Source organism: Canis lupus, chromosome 10 (genome assembly GCF_048164855.1).
Source record: "Canis lupus baileyi chromosome 10, mCanLup2.hap1, whole genome shotgun sequence".
NCBI lineage: Eukaryota > Metazoa > Chordata > Mammalia > Carnivora > Canidae > Canis > Canis lupus.
The window spans coordinates 41070625-41098475 of NC_132847.1; the positions used below are offsets into that span (position 1 = coordinate 41070625).

At 38.7% G+C, this 27851-nt stretch overlaps 1 long non-coding RNA gene across 2 annotated transcripts in view; it reads left to right on the forward strand.

The window, feature by feature from the left end:
• LOC140641507 (uncharacterized) overlaps positions 1-26901 on the forward strand; it is a 210235-nt gene extending 183334 nt beyond the window's left edge. For both annotated transcript variants that reach the window (XR_012038022.1, XR_012038021.1), the window contains exon 5: positions 26559-26901. This is a non-coding gene — a long non-coding RNA (uncharacterized lncRNA). The remainder of the gene's footprint in view (positions 1-26558) is intronic.
• The last annotated feature ends 950 nt before the right edge of the window (positions 26902-27851 follow it).

Consider the following 27851-nt stretch of genomic DNA (forward strand, 5'->3'; position numbering starts at 1 on the left):
GAATCACAAAACAAAGATTATTGTCTTGGGGGCCCCCAACACACAAGTAAAACACATTTGTTTCCAATCACATGGGATGCCACTTTTTTCAATGTGATTATCGAATTTCTGCCAGATATTACCATGAACATTATTTTTTTAATTTCCTTATGTTTATGTATTTATTATTGCAAAAAGCTATTCATTTTTCTTATGTATTAATAGTTATATTAATTTTTAAATCATTTTCTATTTCAATGCCAAGCCATCTGAACTGGAAGGGACTTTAGAAGAAATATAGTCCTATCCACTCGCTTCATGAAGAAACTGAAGCCACAGCAGAAAAAAAATAGAAGGAGGACTTCATCTGGCTTTAGAAATGAGGGCTTAGCACACGTGGCTTTTGTCAGCCACTCTAATCCTAAATGCAAAATCACCATATACAGTACTTACAATAATGACATTAAAGGAAAAATAAATAAATAAACAAATAAAAACGAACAAATAAACAAATAAATAAATAAATCTGGCCTACATTGTATTTTATAGCAGATTTCACTCTTGCTCTGAAATTGACCCAATTACATTCAGAATTCAAGAAAATCTGTTGACATGTGGTACTGTCGGCATAAGGCAAAAGATTTAAAAGCTTCTATAAATAATCAAATCCATCACAAAATAAAATCTCACCCGAAGTAGCCCAACTTCTTCAACTACATGAATTTCTGTTTTTCACTCTTACATTAGCCTAGATAATGGTAACAAGCAAAGGCTACCTTTGTGTACTTTTATCATATTACAGTCCTGCTAGTCCTTTCACTCTTTTTGGTCTCCAGACCCCAAAAGAACATATCTTACCTACAATCCAAAGAGTCAGTAACATGTGAAGCTACACAGCACCTATTATTCTTAAATTTTTCCCTTTGGTCTTCTTGTGTGGCTAGCACTGACCAGGCTCCCTTGCCCTCTGATTTTTGGTTGGATTTGGATAATGGGAGGCCCTGGCAGGTGAGCCAGAGGGAAGGAGGAGACTGAAGTGGGATATTTATTCCCACATCCCACCTGTCTACCCTGCAGGGTCACTATGGGTTGGCTCTGTTCCCCTACTAAAAATCCAAGGTTGCTCACAGTCTGGTCATCCCTCTCTAGGGTATTCTTTGTCCTTGCTCCTTGAGATATAGGGTTCCTGTTGCTGCCAGCCCAGGGGGTGCTACACCATCTCTTGCTACTTTTCTGAATGATGGCCACACATTTATAAATAAACCCTTAATTAATCTTTCCTCAATTTTCCAACTTGAGCATGCCATCTGTTTCTTCCGGGACTCTAACTGATACAAACATTCTTTAACCCTGGCTTTAACTGCAATGTCCAGCAGCATCCACAACAGCTGAGAGCATTTTAGAACTGTAGACGCTTGGGCCCTTCCTAGACCTACTGAAAGACAATCTTCATTTTAATAGGATCCTCAGATAAGTCACGTGTACATGAAAGTTTGAAAAGCACTGGCTTAACATGTCAATGGATAGAGTCAAATCCAGGGTTAGAATGTTATGGTTTTATTGAAAAGACTATTATCTAGTCCTTAGTGTCCACTGAGGGATGCTTCTCCAACTCTTCATTATTTGATCCAAGAAGAGAACACAAAATCTAAAAGGAAGATGTCCTTATTTGGTAAACCTAGAGAATCTTATATTAAAAAGTTGTTGAGGGCAGCCCTGGTGGCTCAGCGGTTTAGCGCCTGCCTTCAGCATGATCCTGGAGACCTGGGATCGAGTCCCACGTTGGGCTCCCTGCATGGAGCCTGCTTCTCCCTCTGCCTGTGTCTCTGCCTCTCTCTCTCTCTCTGTGTGTCTCTCACGAATAAATAAATAAAATCTTTAAAAAAAATAAATAAAAATTTGTTGATTCTAGTCTTGAAATAATTTCATTTTAAAATCAGTAAAACATTTGGAAGGCAAAGCAGAGGAAAACAGTGCTTACAGATATAGTTATGAATAATAATTAAGTCCACCTATGCCAACACCTTTAAAAAAAGAAAACAGTAGAGTTAACTGGATGAAAATCTTTGCCATGTTGACTACAAGTATTGGTAATTTGAGCCTCATTTGTCAGCACTAAGCTATTCACATTGATTTTTCTACCTCTGCAAACTGGAAGTTTGGGATGCAGAATGAAGAAATAATTGTCAACAAGATCTTTCTGGATGGAGAAAAAAAAAGAACATTTAGTCAAATTAAGAAAGCAATCCTCAGTAATTTTCGATACTTGTCTACATGCAGAAAGCAAGGCAGATTCTGAGGGAGGGTTTAGAACTCTGCAGATTTGCTGGTCTGTTTAAAACGCTTCACACATTATTCAAGGAAAAATCAGACACATCATGTATGCAGATAGCCTTAAAGGCTTTCTTCCAGGTTAAAGAAATTTATGAGAATGTGGTTTAAGTTATTCATCCTCCTTACCATATAAGATTACCTCACTTTGCACCAGGTGTTCTTGAAAATAATCTGAAACTTCCTTATATTAAAGGAGAAATGTTTGATTTATAGCTTGGGTTTAAACCTATAATGAGGCATTCCATTCAGAGTGATCTCATATACCCAAAGCAATAATAACCCCAGGGTGTCAGTGTACGGGAAGCCCTGCTGGATGGACATTCTGCAGAGTCTTGTGTCAGCTCTTTTTCTCCTTGCTCAGAATTGCTAGGGAGTGTGATCTCTGGGGCTCTGGAAGGGGGCTTGGCCAAAGGTAAACTATCTCAATTTTAGTGTGCCAATCTTTAACAGACCTCCTCCCCTACCTCCACCCGCCCCCCCCATCTTTCTTTTATCTAGTTTGTAGGATGCAAGAAAACAGAGTTATGCTTTCAATCCCTAGATGTCAGGCCAACACTCATGTAGGAAGAGACACTTGGTTAGAGCTGGAAAAGCACAGGTGAAACAGATTGCTCTGGGCTCAAACTGTGGTTCTATTAGCTGTCTGGCCCACACCATATCTGGCAACTATCCTGCCATCTGCTCAATCCCCAGAGTTTTTCAGACAGAGCCCTCACCTTCAGTTGGGTATCTCCCAGTCTTATTGCTGACACCTTGGTCTTCCAGTCATCAGGGCTCTTTCCCCAAACTTGCTCAGGAAAACTTCTCGAGCCTTTTCTAACTCCACAGCTCTAGGGAGCAAGGAAACAGAGCATGACGATTAAAAACAGACTTGGACACAGCCTGCTTAGGGTCAAATTCTGGCTTTGCCATTTAGTAGTTGGAGAAAGTGATTTAAACTCTCTGTGCCTCGGTTTCCTTAATGGAGACATAATTATTACCATTTTAAAGGGTGTTGTGAGGATTAAATGATCAATATATAAAAAACACTTAGCACAGTGCCTGTCAAATAAAAGGTTATTTATATTTATGATTGTTATGACTATGTTCATTCAAAATAAATTCTGACTTACAGTAAGATTTATCTTTGCTGGTTCTTGAGCCCTTACTTTTGAAAAGTTTGATTAATATTTTTACTTGATAATTATTATATATTGATTGTAAAAATTCAGAATATATAGCACTGTTAACATTTTTCATGTATTTGCTTTTAAGTCTTTCTCTGAAATTTTTTGATCTATTATATTAAAAGCCATATATATGGTCCCTTTTTAATATATATATTAAAATGTATGTATAGAAAAATATTTACATAAAGTATGTGTACTTTTATATACATTTAATTCACCATACACATATATTTATATATCATATATTCATTATTTATATTTGTTAACTCATATATATTATATAATGCACATACTTATATAATATGTGACATTTTATACATTTATAGAATTTAATCTGTGTGGACTTAATATACCTTTACTATGTGTTAATATATGTAAATTATATGTGAGGTAGGCATTTATATTATACATATAACATATAGACATTTTTACAAAATTGAACTCATAAAAACAAATTTACAAGTGCCCTTTTTAATGAAAACAATATCACAAATATATCCCCATGTCAGTAAATATTCTTTGAAAATGTAATTTTTAATAGCTATATAGCATCACATTATATAGATGCCACAATACACATTAAATGATACCATGATCACACCATCTCCTATTTTCTGTTTTTGTCTTGCTTTTTGCCTATTTCCAATTACTCTTCATAAGTAATAATACTTTGATGAATTGTTCTTTTATGTGAATTTCTATGCACTGACTCCTGCTTTCAACCAAGATGGAGCAACGGAGATCAGATTTATACTCTCCCATCAAAAATCTAAAACAGTAAGAAAAAACATGAAACAATGGTTTCAGACATCGAACAACAGGCAGCTTAGGACAATGATCCCTGAGAGAGGGGAAACACATGAGAGCAGTCCCACCATTGCCCCAGCTCATTACCTATAAAGAGATTCCAGATCACATCCCAAGAAGGGAGAATCCAAGGCAAAGGTCCACAGTTATACTAGAGTGTAAACATGGGTTTGGGAATTTGAGGAATTTCAGGTGGCAAAGTGTCAAAGAGGACAGAGCTGCATCTAATAGAGCGCTATCAGATTAACTGTTAGAACTTCGCAGGTATCTGCACAGGAACCCCACTCCCACCCAGCAAGGCCAAGAAAAGAACCACCCCCACGGGGGTAGGTGAAATAACCCATGCAACTCACACAGGGTCAGGAAGAGTCACGTTTCCTTATATAAAAATGACTGTTCTGGGAATGCCTGGGTGGCTCAGTCGGTTAAGCATCTGCCTTTGGCTCAGGTCAAGATCTCAGGGTCCTGGAATCAAGCTCTCCCCATGTGTTGGGCTCCCTGCTCAGTGAGGAGTCTGCTTCTCTCTCTGCCTCTGTCCCTCCCCAGCTCATGCTTGTGCATGCAAGTGCATGCTCACATGCTCTTTCTCTCTGTGTCTGTGTCAAATAAATAAGTAAATAAAATCTTAAACAAACAAAAAAAGACTGCTTTGATCCCACCTAATGAAGTCTAAAAGCTAAGACCAGAAAGGACAAACTGTTTCCAAGGAGCTTACCTGCATCACCTGCTAGTATTTGCTCACAGATGAAATCAGGAAAAAGTCCCAAGAGAATGTAATACATCATCGCAAAGGCGCCACAGCGCACCTAAGGAGAAATGTTTGGGAGAAGATCAGCCTCGCTTGCTGTGGAGGAGGGGAAGTTCTGCCCCAATAGTATCAACCAATCCATCCATTCAAGAATATAATAAGCTTCTATGCATTTTAGCACCAATCAGTATAGACAGTATAGGCTATCACCAGATCAATATGGGCTGATCACTTCTCCACAGTGATCAGCCACTACTTGGGAGCCAGGATATGGCCAAATCCTTTGAACCCTCTGGCCAGCCTCTCTGGAATATGCCTGTATGATGAAGGGAAAGAAAGGCATCTGATGAACATGTCAAATCTGGTTTCTCAAAATACAATCAAACTGCACTTCCCCTCAAGGCTTGATTTGATTTGTGCGAAGCCAACAAAGGATCTGCTGGTTGAGACCACCCTGTTATGAAAGTTGCTGACACTTTGTGTCCGAAGCAAGGCACACTTGAGAATCTGTTCTGTTCCTGTTCTTGGATCACACACTCTATGAATGGACTGTCTATGGTGTATTGAATTTCTCCCATCGTCTTCATTCCAAAAATGGCTATTAGATGGTTTCAATTTGAGACAATTTTCAAGCAGTGATTGCATCAAACTCGAATCTAATTGGGGGAAAGTAATTTCTGGAAAAATCCCAAGCCAGGAGATTTTCTATCTGAGAAAATTATATACTGAGGCTGCCAACTCAGAATGGAAAGCTTAGCGGCATTAAACACAACTCTGCCATTGTCCATTTCTATACCCTGTATTTGGTGAAGAGCCACACAGGACAAGGGAGAAGTTGCTGAGATCTGTCCTGTGGTTGTCTTGAGACCCAAGAATGAGACCAAAGAAGGAAACGTAATGATAATGTCTAGGACATTTTCTAATCTCAGAGACTCGGCACTTTGTTCAGACTGCTCCCACACTGGCATGCCATTCTCACACCTCTAAATTGATCCAAAATCTTTTTGAGACTTACATTATCCAAAAGCTTTTGCTCAGGGATCCCTGGGTGGCTCAGCAGTTTAGCGCCTGCCTTTGGCCCAGAGCGCGATCCTGGAGTCCCGGGATCGAGTCCCATGTCGGGCTCCCGGCATGGGGCCTGCTTCTCCCTCCTCCTGTGTCTCTGTCTCTGTCTCTCTCTATCATAAATAAATCTTTAAAAAAAAATTTAACAAAAGCTTTTCCTCTCCGCTCAAGCCTCATGGATCTTCTTCTCCTCTAAATGCCTGCAGATCCTAGGAAACTTAAACGTTTAATGAGGTATGATTTAAAAAAAAAAAAAAAAAAGGTTCATTGTTATCTGAATGTTTTGATGGAAAATGCTGCATCAACCATCATAGCGATTGATTCAGTTCAGGGGCCACCTCCTCCCGGACTTGCAGCTCTCCAGTGGGCTCTCATAGCACCCTGGGCTTACATCTTTCCCAGTACCTACTGCACTGTGTTGTGTTTTCAATGCTTGTCTCTCTTTACCACTAAACAAGAGTTCAATGGGGCCTGAGATCATGTCTAGGAAGCATTAATGTTCCCAGAATACACTGCAAAGTAAAACTCAATAGATATACTTATGGAATAAGATAAAATGAATAAATGAATGCATGAATAATAAATGCATGAATAAATGAATAAATCCTAGAAGCTCAATAACTACTTATTGATTGATCCATTGTTCTGGCGCAAAAGAACAGAAGAAGCCTTGTTTTCCTCTGCACTTAGTGAAAGTTGAAGATAATAGGTAACTTAGATCATTCGTAGCAAGCATTGGTTGTAATAAAGGAAAGAAATGAGAAACAAAAGCAACCACAGTCATGTTAAGCCCTGTTAATACCCCAAACATGAGATCAGTTGTACAAGCATAGCAGTCTCTTTCTTTGGAACAATTGAACACTGTTTTTTCTACTCTCATCCTCCAGGAAACCCAGCTCCACCACTTTGGAGGGAAATACAGTCTTGCGCTCTCATTTCATCTGGTAGGATTAGGCTAGAAATGTATTTTGGCAGGGACTGGTGGCCCCACCTACCACCCCATCATCGTGCCCAGCCAAAGATAACATCTCCTTTCCTAGCAGGTAGGTGTGGGCAAATAACCTGCTTCTGGCCAATGGTATATGGGGGAGAAGTGAGACGTATGGATTTTGGAAATTTTCCTCAAAAGAAGGAAACATGTGCCCCCCTTCCATCTGTCCCTTTCTCAGAGGCTAAAACATAGAAGAGGGCAGAGCAACAGCAGAGGACACTGCATCCCTGAAATTAGGCTATGTACTAGCCTCTTACATGACAGAGAGATAATTTTGCAATTTTGTTATCTTAGGGTCTCTTGTAACAGTGGCCTGACCTATATCTTAACTAATATTTGATCTTTAGACAAGAAGACTCTCAAAGGGGGCACCTGGGTTGCTCAGCAGTTGAATGTCTGCCTTCAGCTCAAGTCATGGTCCCAAAGTCCTGGGATCGAGTGCTATATCAGGCTCCCCATGGGGAGCCTGCTTTTCCCTCGTCCTATATCTCTGCTTCTCTCTCTCATGAATAAATAAAATCTTAAAAAAAAAAAAAAGAAGCCTCTAAAAGAACACTAGAGAAGAGATGAAGAGCCAAGCTCACCTTTGTAAAATGCTTTCTGTGCAACAGGCACTCTGCTAGATGACAATCCTAGAAAGTATTGTCGTATTCCTCATGTTAGAAACAAGGACACTGAAGTTCGGTGAAGCCAGCCAACTACCATAAGATCACATGGCTGGTAAATGGTGGTGCCCATGTTTGCCGGTTTCCAAAACCCATACTCTTTCCACTTGACAATAACTGTGAAAGTGATAGTAAGAGATAACATTTATTAAGTGCGTATTACGTGTCAAAATCTGCATTGAGCTTTATGCACGAATTAACCTATTTAATTCGGACAACTCTTTGATGCAAGCACTTCCACTGCACTTATTTTACCAATGAAAAAAAGGACTTTTCAAAGGCATAATACTAGGAAGAGGCAGAGTCACAATTTGCACAGGGTCTGACTACTCCAGAGCTACAAATCTTACCCCATTGCTTGACCAAAAGCACATTTTTGGATTAAATCATTATCGGCAAAAGAAATAGCCAGTGCCCAGAGTATGCTTTAGGATAAGGAGCAAGCTATCTCTCTGAACTCAAGGGTTTAATATGCTCATATGTGGCCCATTTGACCTCAGTATAGAGCTTCTGAAAATTAAAAGGAGAAAAAAATATTTCATTAAATTATTTAATGCATAAGAACTATACAATAAGACTCAACTGTCATTTTGCTACTACCAGCATTTACCTTACTGTCACCAGCTGTTAATTTGCAGCCCTAAATCAATAAGTCATTGTATAGAAGCTGAAAGAAATTCATTATACATGATTGAATAATTTAAGTTTAATTCTGCTAAAATCCTATCGAAAAGTTAGGGATGTTATGGAATACGACAGAAAACACGTAGACAAAAATAAAGCTTCTGTAGGCCCTTGACTGAGGCTTAAATGATGATCAGAACTTTTTAAGTGACCATTATGGGCTCACTCAAAAATAAAACTATTAATTCTGTTCTCAAATACAGAGTTTTGTTTTTATTTTTATTTTAAATCATATATTCCACTAACAGAAGCTTAGGTATTTCTATCAACAATTTAATCTGATATTTGCTTCTGAGAATCAGTTGAAAGTAAGAAAGCAGGAAAGAAATGGGTGAAAATTAAAAAAGCATTTTCAAAGTCATCCATATAATGATTATATAATAACAAAATCTGAAAAAAGATATTATAAGACAAAAAAATGACAGAGCAATATTTCTCATGGACATAGATACTGTAATAGACAGATATAGGGTAGCTCTACCTCCTGGTGTTCATATCCTTGAATAATTCTCTCCCCTTTGAGAGTAGGTGGGAACTGTGACTTGCCTAATAACCAACAGAACATGGCAAAAGTGATGGAAGTGATGTCCTTCCCAGAATCACATTACATTTATTTAATATGCCTTGCTAGCAGACTCACTCTAGAGATGTTCCTTGGCTGGCTTTGAAGAAGTAGCCATGTTGGGAAGCCCACATGGCAAGGAAGTGAGAGTGCTCTCCAAGAACAGCCAGCAAGAAGCCAGGACTCTCAACTGTACAACCACAAGGAGATGAATTCTGACAGCTACCCGAAAGACCTTGGAAGCAGACTCTTCCCTAGTTGAGCTTTCAAATGAGAGCACCAAATGGCCAACACCTTAAATGCAGCCTTGTGAGACCCTAAGCTGAGGACCCACCCAGTCAGAGTGCACCCAGCTCCTGACCCACAGAAACTGTAAGATAATTAACATGTGTTGTTTTAAGCTTTGGTAATTTGTTACACAGTGATAAATGATGCACATGCAAATACTGCCAATAAACTATTAGCAAACCAAACCCATTGATACATAAAAAGGAGATTTATTCCAAAAATGCAAAGTTGGTTCAACATTCAAAAATCAATAAATAATTTGCCCACATAGGTGAAGGAGGCAAAGTCGTATAATCAGCACAATAGTTGCAGAAAAAGGACTTGACAAGATTTAACACCACTATAACAAACATTCTTAGCAAACTAGGACAAGAAGGGAACTTCTTCAGTTTGATAAAGGACAACTATGAAAAACCTGCAGCTAACATCATACTGTATGGTGTAGAAACTGAATGCTTTCCCCTAAAGATTGGGAGCAAGACAAGAATGTCTACTCTCACCTTTCTATTCAACATTTTACTAGAATTGCTATCCAGTGCAATAAAGAAAAACAATGAAGTAAAAGCCATTAAGGTTAGAAAGAAGGGAAATTGTCTCTATGCAGAGATAACATGATTGCTTACATAGAAAATTCTAAGGAATTACATTAGTTTCCTATTACTGCTGTAACAATTACTACAAATTTACTGGCTTTTTAAAAAATTTACTGGCTTAAAACAACACAAATTTATTATCGGACAGGTCTGTAGGTTATATGTCCAATATGAATCTCACTGAGCTACAGTCCTGAGTGTTGGCAGGGCTGTGTTTCTTTCCAGAGGCTCTAGGGGAGAATCTGCTTTCTTGACTACTCTAACTTTGAGAGACCACCCACATTCCTTGCCTTGTCACCTCCTTCCTTCACCTTCAGAGCCAGCAACATTACATCTCTCTAACTACTCTTCATATACAAATGTTTTCTCAGACTATGCATTGCCATTTGGTTCTCTTAGTGGTGTCTTTTGAAGAACAGAAGTTTTAAATTTCGATTAGGTCAATTTATCATGGTTTTCTTTTATGGTTTGCTCTTTTCTATGTCCTATTAACAATGTTTCCAACCTAAAGTTGCATAGCTTCTAAAGGTTTTATAGTTTTAGCTTTTATGCTTAGGTCTACGATAATTTTCAGATCCATTTCAAATTAATTTTTTTGTATGGTGAGTGACAGAGTCAAGTTGGTCATCCAGTGGATGCAGACCATTTATGAAAAAGAGTATTCTTTTCCCATTGAATTACCTTGGTATTGTTCTTGTTAATAAATTGATTGTACATGGGCAGATCTGTTTGCAAATTCTATTCTCTTCATCTATTTGCCTGTCCTTTAGCCAGTATCACACTGTCTTAATTACTGAAGTTTTATAGTAAGTGTTGAAATTAGGCAGTGTGGCTCCAGCTATGTTCTTTCTCGATCTTTTCTCAAAATTGCTTTGGCCATTCTAGATGCTCTGCATTTCCCTATACATTTTAGCATTTCTTTGCTAATTTCTATCCCAAAAAAGCCTGCTGGGATTTCATTTGGAATTGCATTGAATTTATGGGTCAATTTTGGAATAATTGACATTTCAGCAATATGCAATCTTAGAATCCATAAACATTATATAGCTATTTATTTAGACCTTTAATTTTTTTCAAGAAATATAATATAGTTTTTACATCTTGTAACTTTTTTGGTTAGATTTAGTTGATGCTATTATAAATTGAATGTTTGTAAATGTAGCTTTACAATCATTCATCCAGGGCTCAGCAAAATCTTTTTTTTTTTTTTTTAAGGCCATAAAGCTTAGGCACAGATTGTATTTACAGTGTCCCTTAACAAAGGAATTAAAGTCAAGTGTGGCCTCCCGTCAGTCAATAAAAGTTGGCTGAGCACCTACCATATGCAAAACTCTAGCTGCCCCAGGAATACAAAGTTGATTACATACAAATCCTCTAGAGGATTTTTTAAAGAAATTCTATTAGTGCTTTCCAGAAGTGTCCATTTCTTTCAGCAAGGTTTTGACTCAGTGGTTCCCCTGAGGCATTTTAAGAAAATACAGATATCCAGACCCCACCCAAAGCTACTCATAAGCAGAAATTCAAAACTTCCTCTGAAGAAGTCATTTCAAAGTACGATTGTCCTCCACACATTCATTTTGGCCATGGTGCTGTTTTTCCTTCTTAAAAAAGGAATTACTGTATTACTTTCATCCTTATACACCTAGACCTTTCTACATAGCATGCATTATACATAACCTCAAAAGATGGGTGGGTGATTGCTTGCTAATAAAAACAAAAGGAGAAGGGAAATCTGCTAAAGCAGTATTCTATGTGATCTCCTGGGAATGTGTTCATTGGACTGAGGGCATTTTCAGTGAGGTGAACTGGAGGACACCAAAGGTTCTGAGGAGGACTGCATACATGATTTGCCAGGCTGAGTGAATAATGAAAATCTAGGTGTCTTGTTCAAAAATTATTAGGAATTTCAAGACCAGTGATAGGAGAGCAGTTATCCAAGCATGAAGCCCTTCTAAGCATGGGACTCTATGTGGCTGCATAGGTTACTTGTCCGTGAAGCCAGCCCTGGTTCTGAGGACAAGAGTGTTCCGTTTACATTCAGCAGTTCTGAACACTTGCTGGTAATCAGGCAGGAAAAGTAAAGGAGTTGATTGCATTTCCATCCCAATGGCCATGTTAAAAAAAAATACTCTTGAGTTCTTAATTTTTTATTTAACCCTCTTTTGACTGCTAGAGAAATCATCTGAAATGATCATCCTCTCTCATTGCTCTTGTTTTGGATAAGGATACGTATTTTTAATGCTGCAAGTTGACTCTATTGGCCAATTCCCATAAAACTTGAAAACCTGAGAGGAAGACTTGAATTTCAGCTCCATTTTTACCTGAGAGTCACTAAATGCCATTCCTGCAGCTTTCAGGTTTTGACTTAAAGAGAAGCAACATGTACTGAGTGCCCACTGAATGTTTTATATTGATTTTTTTCCTAAGAACAAAACCAGGAAGGAGGAAATGTTTTCTCTACTTTTCAAATGACAAACTTAAGGCATAGAGAAGTGAAACAACTCATCTAAATAGGGGGTACAGAGAAGTCATTAAGATCATGGACTCAAAATCAGGCAAATCTAGGTTCAAATTTCATGGTTGTACTCACATGCATACCACTTGGGGAAAATCACTAAAACTCCTATGAATTTTATTTTCTGGAACTGTACAATGGAAAGAATAATATCAACTCAGAGGATTGCCATGTGGATTAAGATTATATAAATAATGTGCCCTGTATGAGGTAAACCCGCAATAAGCAGTGATATTGATTATTAAAGTCACATCTAGGAAGTAGCAATGGTTGGATTTTTTTTTCTCCTTTGTTGAAGATAGTATTGGTAAATTTCCACTCTCTTGTTTTAGATAATCCCTGGATTAAAGAAAAGAGAATAAGTATCAGTTCTTTTCAAGTCGAGTTTGAGGCTAGGACAAGAAACCTCGGTGCAAATGCTGGAGAATATACTCACAAAATATAATGCTGGCAAGCATTTTGAAAATACCACGCCTAGCTATTCAAAGCCATGGCTTTCTCCTCTACTCTTGATTATTAGGCTTAAAATACCAAGAATATCTTCAATTCATAGGAGAATATGAGGGGATCCCTGGGTGGCTCAGAGGTTTAGCATCTGCCTTCAGCCTAGGATGAAATCCTGGAGGCCCGGGATTGAGTCCCACATCGGACTCCCGGCATGGAGACTGCTTCTCCAGCTGTCTGTGTCTCTGCCTCTCTCTCTCTGCATTTCTCATGAATAAATAAATAAATTAAAAAACAACAACAAAAAAAGGGGTATATGAAGAGTTATCTTATAGATGCATGTAAATGCATTAACCACCTTTCCAGCACTTTCCATCCATCCCTGACACAATGGTAGGGCACTGAGCATATTTCACCTCCTATTATCATTGTCCTCTTGGGGGAGTTTTTGCAAGGGGAAGTGGAGATAAGAGTCCCGATCCTATTTTATTCTTCCTGATATAACTTTGTCTTTGGCAAGGTTCCCTGTATACAGTAAGCAGGAAGATATGGTGGTTGATTACAATGGACAAGGGAGAGGAGAATTGAACCAAAGTATTTTCAGAGTTCCTCCAAGCTCATAAAAATCTGTGATTCTATGCTGCACACCTGCAAAGGAAAAAGGTATATTTTAAGTAAAGTTTATCAGGTTTTTTGTTGTTGTTTTATTTGTTGTTTGTTTGTTTTTTTATAAAACCCCTTCTGCTCATTGTAAAAATTTTGGGCCATAAAGAGAAACTTAAGAGAAAAAAATCATTCAAGTTTCAACCCTCAAAACCAATCACATTTTGACGCTCTTTCATCAGCTAGCTTGTTGTTATGCAAGCTTCAGTCTCTATCCCTCTGTCCCTTCTCTCCTCTTTCCTTTGTCGCGGACTTCGCAACTTAATATGGTCTTTGGTTCATTGCTCCATCCACAACTTTGTCAGTTTTACTTCCAGAAGCTCAACCAGGTCCTTACAGTGAATATTAGAGAACAATCCCCTCTTACTTCCTGCAGGGAAAAAGGAAAAGTTGTCACAGTGTAGCTCTGTGACCATATGTATAGTCTCCTTTGGACAGGGGGTCAAAAAATCTAAATTTGAGGGACACCTGGGTGTCTACCTGGGTGGCTCAGTGGTTGGGTGTCTGCCTTGGGCTTAAGACGTGATCCCAGGGTCCTGGGATTCAGTATCTTCTCCCTCTGCCTATGTCTCTGTCTCTCTCTGTGTGTCTCTCATGAATAAATGAATAAATCTTTTTAAAAAATCTAAATTTGAGGCCTGATCCCAAGTCCCATTCTGTCATGGCCTAAATTTTAAATAAAATTTCAAAATGAGACCCATAGTTTTGCTTCAGCAAGGTGATGCTTGCTAACCATCTTGAAATACAGCAGAGCATTCTGCTCTTAGAAAGGATTGCCCTTGCCCTCAGGGGAAACTCTAACCAGAGCCAAACCTTCCAGGTGTTTTATCAGAGCCCAGCCCACCTGGGGAAATGGAAGCATCCAACCCCAGCTGGCTCTAGCCTTCCAAACAGAGGAAGAGAAATATCCAACTCTACCCATTCTAGTATCCGGTCACCTTCCAGGGGACTGGGAAACACTTGTGAATTTCACATTCCAGAGGCACAAACTCACTAAAAGACTGAGACCTAATCCTAGGATTAGGTCCCCCCCCATCCTTGTCACCACCTACTAGAGGCCTATTTATAGCAGTTCCTTTTACCCAGTGCCTCAAGTCCAGCTTAGGCAGAAAAAAAGGTTGCAAAAATATAAAGCAAACATCAGAACCAGACTCAGATCTGGCATTGATGTTGGAATTCTCAAACTAAGAATTTAAATCAACTATGATTAATCTGCTAAGGGCTCTAATGGATAAAATAGCACCACTCACTAGGCAAACAAACCTCCTTCCCAAAGTGATTTAACCCATTTACGCTCCTGTATGAGGTCCTATCATTCTATATCCTTACCAACTTTTAGTATTGCCCGAGTTTTTAACTTCTGACAAACTGGGGGGTATGAAAACATCTTTCTGTGGTTTCAAATTGCAATGTATTAAGTTCAGCATCTCTTGATACGTTTACAAAACATTCCTATTTCTTCTGCGAAAGGCTGATCATACCTTTCACTTTTTTTTGACTAGATTGTTCATCTTTTTATTGGTTTGCAGAAGTTATTTTCTAGATATTAAATATCTGTCAGTTCATTGCCCTTAATCTTCTGACTTCCGCTAATTTACCCATGGCAGTCAATCAACAAAGGTTAACTTTCTGCAGAAACACTCACATTCATGCCTATCTAATCATCTCAAAATTCTTTTCAGAATTCAGCAAGGAAAATTTTTTTAAAAAAATACTTCTGAACACAATTGATATAATTGAACATACTTTTTCTTTTATCCTTACCCCAGAGTTAGGGAAAGTGCCGGAAATGGGTGAGTCTTTAAGGATCAAAAGTTTTCAGCAAAATCTTAGAAGAGGAATTTTGCTCATTCACTGCTTGACTGCTCACCTTTATCTCTGGTTTGACAGCAAAATTAAACATACATATATTTATGTTCATGAATATCCCTAATTCCTTAATTGTATCAGCTCTGAACTGCAGGCAGAAACAGAAGGTGTAGGAGGTGGGAAGGGAGAATGTAGAGCCAGAGGCAAGGAACTTTATTGATGTTGCCTCTGTCTATAGGGTGTATCATATTTTTAGGAAGAGGAGGAAAAAAATGCTTTCTGAACTGGTTTCAGTTACTTACATTACAGAGGGGATATCCATGCCTTGAACAGCTTTCATGGATTTATTTGCCAATTGACATAAATTAAAACCAGACCAAACTTCATTCCTTCTCTTGTGTTTTTCTCCAGTAGATATTCCTTGCCTTCTCTCTGTTCTCTTTACCCTACCCCAACCTCTATCCTCTCAACGTCTTTAAAAATAATTTTGCTTTGCACACATTTTCTGCTTTCTCAGGAAACATTTTCCCATTACTCTAGTTCCCATTCTGCCTAAGGGAACATTTTCTTCTCTCCTTCCATTCCTTCATTTTAATCCTCTCAATTATATAAGCCCCTGCCTAGAATCCCTAATAAACATTCAGAAAGAGGGAGAGAGCTCAGTCTTGTTGATTGAGTGATCTAATTTTTTGTTTGTTTGTTTAAGACAAGGAAACTTTAAGTCTAACATCTTCTTTTAAGAAAAGACTCTTTTTATATTAAGGTGACCATTTACATTTTTGGGGGTCATTTTAACAACAACTGAAGACTCCTTAAAATCATAAAAACTTCTAAGCACAAAATCTTACCCAGTTCTGGAGAGGCAGCCTGCAATGATAGAAAAAAATTTAAAAAAAAAGAAAAAAATAAAAAACATTGACCCTAGTAAGATCTGAGTTCAAGTCCCCTCTTCCATCTCTTCTCAGAGGGCAGGACCTCCCTCTGAGCCTGTTTGCTTTTTTTGTAAAGTAATGTACAGGTATGTTATAGAGATTTTCGATGAGATAATGGTCAGAAAAGACTTTGCTCATTGTTCCAGTTAGAGTTTTAGATTAAGGTGAAGGAATTTTTTTTTTTTAGATTTTATTTATTTATTGATGAGAGACACACAGAGAGGCAGAGACACAGGTAGAGTGAGAAGCGGGCTCCCTGAGGGGAGCCCGCTGTGGGACTCAATCCCAGGACCCTGGGATCACACCCTGAGCCAAAGGCAGCTGCTCAACCACTAAGCCACCCAAGTGCCCCAAGGTGAAATAAATTTATTAGGATTTTGGGAGCCAAGAGATGGCTGGAAGATTAGGGAATGCTCATCACCAGAGTACTAGCCACTCTACTCTGCAGACTAAAGAAGCAGCAACTGCAGTGAAACCCAGGGAATAGACAAGGAAATGAATAAGCTAAAACCATGTCCAGTCCCATGGCAGTTACTTATCTAGGGGAGAAATAGTCACCCTTTTAACACCCCAATCTTTGCCCCAACCAGAGAGCCAATTTCCAAAAAAAATTGGGATTCTTTTAGGAAGGGTAAGAGGATGCTAGACGGCCAAAAATCAACCAACGTGAACATAGGTTCTTGGTGCTAATTTCTTTCCTTGAATAAAAAGATTCAAAGAATGAAATTAGAATACCTACCTCACGTAAAATATCAGTCACCTGCAGAGAATGACCCTGTTCCTCTGCCCAAATCTCATTATCCTTTAAAGTTCTATTAAAAAAAATATCACCTCATCTCTGAAACTTTCCTCCATTATCCCAAACTGAAAGGCTTTCTACGCAAAACACCTCCAACCCACACTCCCTCCAATACTGGACATACACTACCTGCTGTTGGCAATCCCAGCCATTGTGTGTATATACAGGTGTGCAAGAGCAACAAAAACCTTACAAAACAATAGTTAGCTTCAATATGTGTGATTAATATTGATGCTTTTCAATTATATTCTATTATTTTTTAATACTGATGATACTAAATTGATTTCAGAACAAACCAATGAGTTGTGACAGTGATAATCACTGACCTAGTGCTTGAATGGGGTCTATGGATTCAGAGGAACCAGGTGTGAGAGCTGTCTCTACCACTCAGATGTGTGGGCTTACATAGGTCACTTTTCCTCTCTAAGCCTCAGATTTTGCCAAATAGGAATCATAACCATTTCTTGTACCTAAAATAGCTCTGAAATGATATACCAAAAGTATGAAACATAGTGTCAGTAACATAGTAATGCTAGCTTTTGTTTAATATTGTTAACAGTAAATGCTTAATAATCAGTAGAATTAGAATTGAAGTGTAGAAAACTGTGAAATTGGAAGAAAAGGAGAAATGTAAGCCCAAATATGGTAATGTAACATTCCTCAAACAGACATGATCGGGCGGCCCAGGTGGCACAGCGGTTTAGCACTTGCCTTCAGCCCAGGGCCTGATCCTGGAGACCTGGGATTGAGTCCCCACATCAGGCTCCCTGCATGGAGCCTGCTTCTCCCTCTGCCTGTATCTGCACCATTCTCTCTGTGTGTGTGTGTGTCTCTCATAATAAATAAATAAAATCTTAAAAAAAAAAAAAGGACATGATCTTTTTATAAGCCTCAGGTGACGATACTACTGAGATAGGATTTTCTTCACTTTGCCAGACTATCTGAATGGTTCTCTTTCTTGGAGCATTTTAAAGACAGATAGTGACCTGTGGTTTGGATTTTTCAACCAGGTTATAATTCTCTCCATTGATCCATCTTCTTCCTTCCCGTTCTCCCCATCCACATAGCCCAATCCTGTTTCCCTTCTTATTCTTCATTTCCTCTTGGTACCATAATCTACACAATTCCTCAAAGTAGAAACCTGGCCTCATTCCTCAACAACTCAACCTCCACCCCTAATAACAAATTCTGCCAATTCAGCCTTAGAAGTATCCTTAGGACCCGTCACTTCCTCGGGGTTCATCTGGCATTACCCTCTCTCAGGCTCTCTTCAACGAACTCCCCTTGGACTTTCATGGGCTCCTGTATGGTCTTGCTGCCTATCTCCCCCACCACAAATCCATTTTATACTGTGCTCCCTGAGTATTCTTTCTAAAATACAGATATATCTTCATGTAACTGTTATGTCTCCCACTTCTGCCACCAACCTGGCTTTATATACAATCCATGGGTCCTGTAGCCTGAAGAATAATCTCCAAATTTCTTAGTGTTCCATCTGAGGCTCCCTATGAATTCATCCTTGGCTGCTTTTCATCTTCATCTCCTGCCACCCATGAACCTTCAGACCCTTTCAAACTCGGTCAGTGGATGATTCACACTCATAAGCCTCCGTGCCCCCGCAACATACTGTTCACCCTCAGCCTAGAATTGTATTCTCCTTTTCTGTATGGAAAACTTCTATTTACATTCAAGTCTTAGTCTGTCCACTTATTCAATAAATTTATAGAGCACATAAATGCTCCAAAGTTCTCAGCAATGGGAGTACAAAGGTGAAGAAAGAGTTCTCGCTCTCAAGGAGTTCTGTCTCACAGAACTGTGAAGCCCTGGGCAGGATTAATCACTCTATTCCTCATGCTATCCAAGTACTTTTTTTTTTTTAAGATTTTATTTATTTATTCATGATAGTCACAGAGAGAGAGAGAGGCAGAGACACAGGCAGAGGGAGAAGCAGACTCCATGCAGGGAGCCCGACGTGGGATTCGATCCCAAGTCTCCAGGATCGCGCCCTGGGCCAAAGGCAGGCGCCAGACCGCTGTGCCACCCAGGGATCCCACTATCCAAGTACTTTATACATAACTTTTAGTGAGGCCTTTATCACATTATAGCCTAGCTCTATGCTTTTGTTACATGTTCCTCATCAGATAATAAATATGCCTCGAAACCAGGGAATATCTTATACTCTTACAATCTCAGAATCCACTCCAGAGCCTGAAATCCAATAAATAATGTCTGCTATAAGAATGAAAGTATGAACTATGTAAAATGGAATAGCTTAATCTCAGATTGATTTCAGCAGGACCCCTATTACCAAGTCCAGGTCAAACTGTTTATTTAAATCCTAAGTCTGGTGAAAGAAGGGGTAGAAAAGACAGATGATTCATGTATTTTAGAAATGATTACATTTTATATTCCAAACATTTTTTTCTTCTCCCCTCTGCCCATTATTCGGTTCTTAGGATTGTGAAGGGACTGGTCAAGGAAGAGATAATCATCTTCAAATGTGGCCAGATAAGAGGTATAGGCCCTGAGAGAAACATTAACCTAATGTTTATTATTGGATCATATGTCTTAAAAGACTGCTAAGATTCATGTAAGTAGGGACTGTCTAGAATTCCTATTATAGTTACTTTTAATAATAATGTCAATCATCTCAGCAGGATTTTTTTTATCCCAAACCATAGTAATTATAATTTACTTGACTATGGGACTGCATTCTTCTGATGTGTTAAAACCAGATTAATCATAGCAACATTCAAAAGGTAGCCTGAAATTTTCTAAGGCTTTTTCCCCCAGGATCTCAAAATGTATTAGCAGTGTCTCTTTTTTTAAAAAAAAGTACTTAGATTTGCTATAGAGTTAGGAGACCAGAAATAAATCCATATATCCATGGTCAGTTGATTTTCAACAAGGATGCTAAGACTACTCAATGGGAAAAGAACAGTCTCTTCAACAAATCATGCTGGACATTACATGCAAAAGAATGAAGGTTGAACTCTACCTCACACCATACACAAAAATTATCTCAAAGTAGACCAAAGAGATACAAGTTAAAACAAAACAAAACAAAACAACAACAACAAAAAAGAACGTAGGGATAAGTCTACATGACCTTCGATTTGGCGAAAATTCTTACTTATGACACCAAGAGCATGAGCAACAAAACTAAAAATAGGTAGAATGGATTTAATCAAAATTTAAAGCTTTTATGTGTCAAAGAACACTTTTTGTGCATCAGGAAAATGAAGATAATTCACAGAATGAAGATAATTGCAACTTATTTATGTGATAAGGATCAAGTATGTAGAATATAAGAATTTTTATGAGACAGCAACAAAATGTCAAACAAACCAATTTAAGAAATGGCCAAAGGACTTGAGTAGATATTTCTCCCAATAGAAATAGACGTACAAGTGGCCAAAAAGGACATGCAAAGATGCTCAATAACATTAGTCACTAGGAAGTGCACATGAAAACCATAACAAGATACCATTTTATGCCCACAAGCGTGGCTATGTTTCAAAATAAAAAAGCACAGGAGTTGGTAAAGGTTACGTAGAGAAGTTGGAACCCTCATACGTGGCCAGTGGAAATGTAAAATGGTACAGCTGCTGTGGAAAATTATTGGTGATTCCTAAATAAGTGCACTAATCAGGATTCTCTACAGAAAGAGAACCAATAAATTTGTTTTAAAGAACTGGCCCACACAATTATGGAGGCTGAGAAGTCCAATGATATGCCATCTGTAAGCTGGAGACCCAGGAAAGTGCCTCGTCTAATTCATTCTGAGTCTGGGGCCCAAGAACAACGGGAGCCGATGATGTTGATTCCAGTCCAGATTTGAAAGCCTCAGAACCAGAAGCACATAAAGTAAAAAGCAATCAATGTGCCAGGATACTTAAGGATATTCATGAACATAAAATATATGTATATATGTATGTATGTATAGGTTGGATGATCCCACCCATATTGAGGAGAACAACCACTTTACTGACTTCACCAATTCAAATGCTAATTTCATCCAAAAACACCCTTAGAGACACATTCAGAAGTAATACACGTAGACAAATACCTGGGCACCCTGTGGTCCAGTAGAGTTGACACATAAAATTAACCATCACAATAAGTTCAACACAAAATTATCATAAGACTGAGCAATTTCACTCCTGATACTTAACCAAAAGAATTGAAAACAGGTGTTCAAACAAAACCTTTTACAAGAATATTCATACAGCACTATTCACAATAGCCAAAAGATAGAAACAACCCAAATGTCCACCAGCTGATGAGTAGATAAACAGTTGGCTTATCCACCCAACTGGATAGTATTCAGTCATAGAAAGGATTGGAGTACTGATACATACTATGGCATGTGGGATGACCCTTGAAAACATGATCTGAAATGAAAGAAACCAGACACAAAAGGCCACATTTTGTATGATTCCATTCATATGGAATGTCCAGGATAGGCAAATCCATAGAGACAAAAAAGAAAAAAATAGATTAGTGGTTGCCAGGGTTTGGAGGCAGAAAGGAGAACAGTGACTGCTTCTTGGGCCTGGGGTTTCCTTGGGGTACAAAAAATGTCCTGGAACTAGACAGAAGTGATGATTGCACAACACAGTGAATGTACTAACTGTCACTAATGGTACATGTGATGTTATGTGTATTTTACTGCAATTTAAAAAAAAAGGGAAAGATTTCCCAGCATTGGATTTAAGGCCTGAAATTCCCAGTTCAGCTTGATGCTGGTATAGAAAGATTCTTTGCCTTTGGATCTAAAAGGTAGTCCTCCCCCAACACACACCTTTTGCCAGCTTTATGGCAACTCACTTCTCCCATGTATAATAAATCTAAGAATAGCTAATAATAGTGTATGCCAGGAATTTTTTTTTTTTTTACTTCTTAAATATTTGGAAAACTCCTGCTCTGTGGCAACCTCTGTATTAGACACTGGAGACACCGTGGTGAGCAAGACAAATGAGAAATTTACTATCAAAGAACTTAAATTATGGAAAAGAGACAGGCAATAAATGAAACATAATTTCACAAGCATCCGTGGTTACAAGGAAAATGAAATAGAGTGTGGTGACAGAGCACGATAGGGTAAGAGGGGCAACCCAGTGGAGTTGAGAGCCTGAATTCATGAAGGAGTAGGGCTGGCAGAAGAGCCTTCCAAGCAGAGGAAACTGCATGCGCAAGAGCCTAAGATGGGTAGGCCAGGGCTTATTCAGAAATGACCAGAGTGGCCAAAGCAGAGTAGGTGGGAGCCGTGGGCATTAATAAGATCCAGTAAAAGCTGTTAGTCATTGGGAAGCCATCATGAGGTTTTTAGGCACAGGAAACCATGATCTGATTGGTGCTTTAAACGGATCCTGGCTCCAGCCACTGCGCTCTGGGAGGATGCTTTGTAGGACACAGAGCAGAAGTAAGGAGACAGTTATGTTAGAGTCCCCATGAGAGGCAATGGTGACCCAGAGCTGTGAGGGAGCAGCAGAGATGGGGGTAAAAAAACCACCCTAGATTCCTCAGTCTGTCCCCTGCCTCCCATCTTTAGCCACTTTTGCCTTTTGGATACGACCTACAATGCCTGGCCCTAAACCCAGCTTTAGGACCCTGCCCCAGCATGACTTTGTAGCCAGCACCTTCTCAAGACTGACTGTGTCCTTGTCTCCTCACCCGGGCTGAGAGACAGAGGTCTGAGAACACCCATGACACAACAACTACCAAAGATCCAAGAAAGAACAATAGCCTGAGATTTCTGCTACTTTCCAGAATGTGGGCTCCATTACAAGTACATTTATCTAGACACTTCCTGTTTATAAAAGGAGGTCCTGCAGTTCAAAGCGGGTCTTGCTTTAGGGACAAGCCATATGTGCTCCTGCACACACGAGAGCCAATGCTTCTGGCTCTGTCATGGTTCCATGCAAGGTGGTCCCTGGAGGGCACAATGTCTTACCTTGGACAGTAGTATATTAATCCCCTTGTCAATGGTGAACCCCAGACCGGGTTCCCAGAGTCTGTTGTTTCTGCTGTTCACCCTTGAGGACTAGCTAAGGAACTGGACCAGAGACAGAGAAAGTGGACAGAGAATCCAAATTAGACAAAGAATTTGGATGAAGGGAAAAGGACACCTGCCTGTCAAGACATGCCTTGGAAACCAGAACCTTCCGTAGGGAAGGCCCAAGGTCCTAAAGGAAGATGCCTCACACAGAGTCCACATTTAAAGAAAAGTAGAACTTTTGTGTACCAAGAAATTGAAAGCCTAAAAAATAAGATTGAGGAGCTTTTGTGAGAGGAGAGAAAGCCGGCAGTGCTAGGAGGCTTTGATTATAACTATTTCATGGGTGTAACAGTTGAAAAGGAAGAGAGGCCGAAAAGCTGGGGAGCTTCAGTTGACTCTTGCAGAAGGCTCAGGGGTGTGGCAGTCAGAAGCTTGTCCAGGCTCAAGGGCCTTCCCCTAAGTTTTCCTAATTTATAAGCAAGTGATCAGGCCCCACATGCAGGCTACTGAGCAAAAGAAGCAGTAATCTTAGTAAAATTGTCCTACTAGAATAGAATTTACCGGCAGGTTAACCTGACATACATAGCTAATGGGGTGCATAATCATGACTGTGCTTTGGGCTAATTAGGCATAAATGGTAAATAGTTTACATAATTAAGTGTAATTGGTGTGACTATTACATAACTAAATACATTTTAGCTTTTCTTTCCTTGCCTTAAGTTTTCCAGGATGTACATTGCTCTCAGTAGGCCGAGTGTCCCTGAGTGTCCCTGACACTCACACTGAATGATCACCATCCCAAGAAACGAACCCCCAAACCAATGGGTGTGTGAATGTCACAGTTGCGCCTCTGCTCCTCCTAAGTCTTGAGGTCTCCCTGGTCCTCCAGCGAGGGTCCTTCTTGGGTAGAACAGTCATTTGGAGCTTTATCATGCAAAAACAGAAAGAAAAATGACACAGAGACTAGGGCTGAGAATTGGGGAAAAGTTTGCAGGGGAAATGACAGAAGTCCTACGAAAGGGAGTCAGGCAACACACAAAAGAGGCATTCTTTTAGAAGTATTCCTGTGATTCACTATTGCATCAAGAAATGCAGGTAAGATCCTCAAGTTATTTTGAAATTTTTTTGATTGCTGGATATTACTATTAATTTTTTACCGTGATAGAGTGCTGAAACTGGATCGTGTGGATCATGAGATTAGAAGTATGTTCATCATTACCATTATCAATGACACAAATATATTTTAAAGCTCTCAAATATCACTCCATAATCACTTAAATTCTGTTTTCTGTAATTCCCATACTATTTGTCAGGGCTGAGGACCCCTGTGCTGTATCCAATTCTACTCTGCCAGTCTCAATCAATTAAAGATTTTCCTTTTTTACAAATGTGCAAGGTCTTGTGCACATAAAAGAATATTTGCAACTATTTGGTTGATTATAACTGCTAAAATCATAAGTACTAAAACCTAGGTTTTCTCATGTCTTTAGGCTCATTTTATAAATTGAGTCAATCTATTTAAAAAACTCATAATCCTACTTAAAAACTCAAAAAACTAGTAATTCTACCTTAAAAGAAAAATATAATGTATGCCTTTACTTTGTGTTGTGTTTAATTATAAATTTAACAGATTAAATCCCACTAAAGGGTACAACTCATGCATAAATTAATTAAAATGTCTTAAACATTTTGTGACAGTTTTTGATTTGTCAGGTTCACTAGGCCACCAGTCTTCCAGGTAATTAGTCAAACATTAATCTAGGTGTTACTGGAAAAGGATTTTGTAGATGTAATTAGCATCCTTATTCTGTTCAGTGTAAACCAAGGAGATTATTCTGAATGAGCCTGACTTTGTCAGTTAGAAAAAGGCCTTAAAAGCAAGGGCTGAGGTTTTCACAAGAAGAAAAAAATCCATTCTCTGGATGAAGCTTTGGCCTGTGTTTATGAAGTTACAGCCCGCTCAGGTCGCGATCTTCTCCCCTCATGACCTGCCTTGCAGTCTTTGGATTTGCTCAGCCAGCCCCTACGATTGCATACGCCAGGTTCCCTGTGATAAACCACACACACACATACACACACTCAGCACACACTTCCTACTAGGTCTGCTTTTCAGATGGACTTTAACTAATACAATAATGCATTGCAAATTTGAGATAGCCGAAATTCTCACAAACTTCAAATACCTGACAGGGCAGGCTTACAAACCCCACCAGCAAAATTTCTATTAATTTGATACATTTTTAAAGTCAGAAAAAAGTTAGGTTTTCTTAAATATGTGACGCTTTTTCCAAAACTAATCACTGTCTTACGTTTTTTTAATTTAAAAAATTACAAATCTAATAATAACATTGCAAATTAAAACTGCAAAGCAATTATGCCAGTTACTCTAAACTGTCAAATTTCCTTATTTCAAAAAACTAAAAATAACAAGACAATGGATTGAGAATTGTTTTAAATTTTTACCAGAAGCACACAAAAAAATAACTGTAGGTTTAATTAACTTCGTTGTGTGTGTGCATATATATGTGTGTGTTTGTATATGTATGTGTATAAATATGTATATATGTGTGTGTGTATATATATATTTGTGTAAGTTGCCAAAGCTATAATGTCACTTACCTAACTCTAAAGGTCATAAAAGTAAAATTGAATTTGAATCAGGGTAAATAGCTTTATAATTCAGACAAATGGTACACACAACTGACAGTAATCTCATTCAGACTCAAATGCATTCAAGAGATTTAATTTCACAAATGTGTCAGAGAAGGTTTTAAAGACAAACACTTAAGAGATGTATCTGAATGTGAATTTTGGTTTAACCTAATTAGGTAAATCCTGCTTGAACCTTCCTTGTTTTGACAGAGGGGAAATGGTTGAAATGTTGGAGGTGTCTGAAGTGAAGAGAGGAGGATGTCAATAAGAAAATACAGGGGCAGCAAGTAGAGGACAGAATTTAAGGAATGGATCCAATGGTGGACATGTTTCTGTCAAAGCCTTCATGAAAACTATAATCCAGGCGAGAGCTGGAGGAATGGAGAGCAAGAAGGATAGTTAAGGAAATTTCTTATAGAAAAAGTGGCAAAGCTTGACTAGGCCGAGGAAAATTCTAGTGTGATTTGATAAGCAATGTTTTAGGTCAATGAATTGACTCTAAATCCTACCTATATTTCATCTTAAAAAAAAAACTAGATATGGGGTGCTTGGATGGCTCAGGCAGTTAGGTGTCCAATTCTCAATCTCAGCTCAGGTCATAATCACAGGGTTCTAAGATCGAGCCCCTTGTAGGGCTTTCAGCATGGAGCCTGCTTGAGATTCTTTCCTTCTCCCTCTGTCCCCACCACACTCTCCCCCACTGTCTTGCTCTCTATCTTAGGGAAAAAAAAAAAACTATATATTATGAAGTTAAGGACTTTTTTAAGCAAAATTTGACCAAATGAAATAATTTTTCAATTTTTATTTTTAATTAATTAATTAATTAATTAATTAATTCTAATTTCTCCTTAAAAAAAGACAGAGGGAAGAAGGAAAGAGAAAGAAGAAAAGAAAAAGAGAAGAGTATAAGAAAGAGAAGGAAACTTCCAAAGGTGAGGAAGAAGGGTCTGAGTTCGTGGAGGCCAGGACTCTGCTTCAGGAGAGGTGAGGCCACCGGAACTCCAACAAGGGAAAATGAAGAGAGGCCTAGGTTTAAAGACTCTAATGGAATTTGGGGTGAAATTTGAGAATGCAGATGTAGAGACCAGTGGGAACGAGAGCAGTCAAAGATGTAAGAAATTTGGAGAAGAGAGAAAGGGGAGCATCTTCAAAAGTGTCATTAGATTTCCTTTAATTTCCTTTGAACAATTCAAATAAAGCATAGAACTACATTTTAATGACTTTTGCTTGCAGGACTGTGAGTCTAGCTGCACCAGCATGCTGAGTCTGGGTCCTGGGTGGCGTGGGATTGATTTTGATCACATATTTTGGAAAGGGATTCACTAAATTCTTAGAACAGAAATGGGGAAGAAGACTGTGCTGCTTGCAAAACTACAGAGATATCAGCTACTTTTCCAACAGAGTCAGTCTGTTCTACAAGGATCATCTTTTTCCTTTTATTCAGGGATAAGAAACCTATCTGCTTTTTGTAGGTTTATATACTTTCCAGGCACTACATTATGTGGATTTCAAAGGAAATTTATAATACTGGTGGCAGTGTCCATTTATTCAGTAATTCATTTGGCAGACATCTGTTAGGAAGCTACTATGTGCTCCGCACTGTGCTAGCTTCTGAGATTAGGGAGATAAAACACAAACTCTTCCTTGGAGAAACATGCAGCCTGCTGGACTGTGAATTCATTCCTCCAATCTTTTTGGAAAGTAATTCACCAACAACTATTAAAAAGCATTCAGGCGCACCTGGGTGGCTCAGTGGCTGAGCATTTGACTCAGTCAGGATCCCAGAGGCCTGAGATCCAGTTCCACATCCAGCTCCCCATGGGGAGCATACTTGTCCTTCTGCCGATGTCTCTGCCTCTGTGTGTGTGCGTGTCTCTCATGAATAAGTAAAATCTTTAAAACAAATTTTTAAAAGCATCCACATTTCACTTTCCCTAGTAAATCCATTCCCAGAAATTTAACCAAATGAAATAATTTTTTAACTTTTCTTTTTAATTAGTTTCCATGTAATTTAAAATTTTAAGTTTTGATAGCTTTAGTCAGATGTCAGTTCAAATCCTGTTTCTGCCACTTATTAGACTGTTGCTTAGCTTCCCACGGGCAGTGCTACTTATAATACAAACATAATAATTCTAGCACTTCGAGTCACTG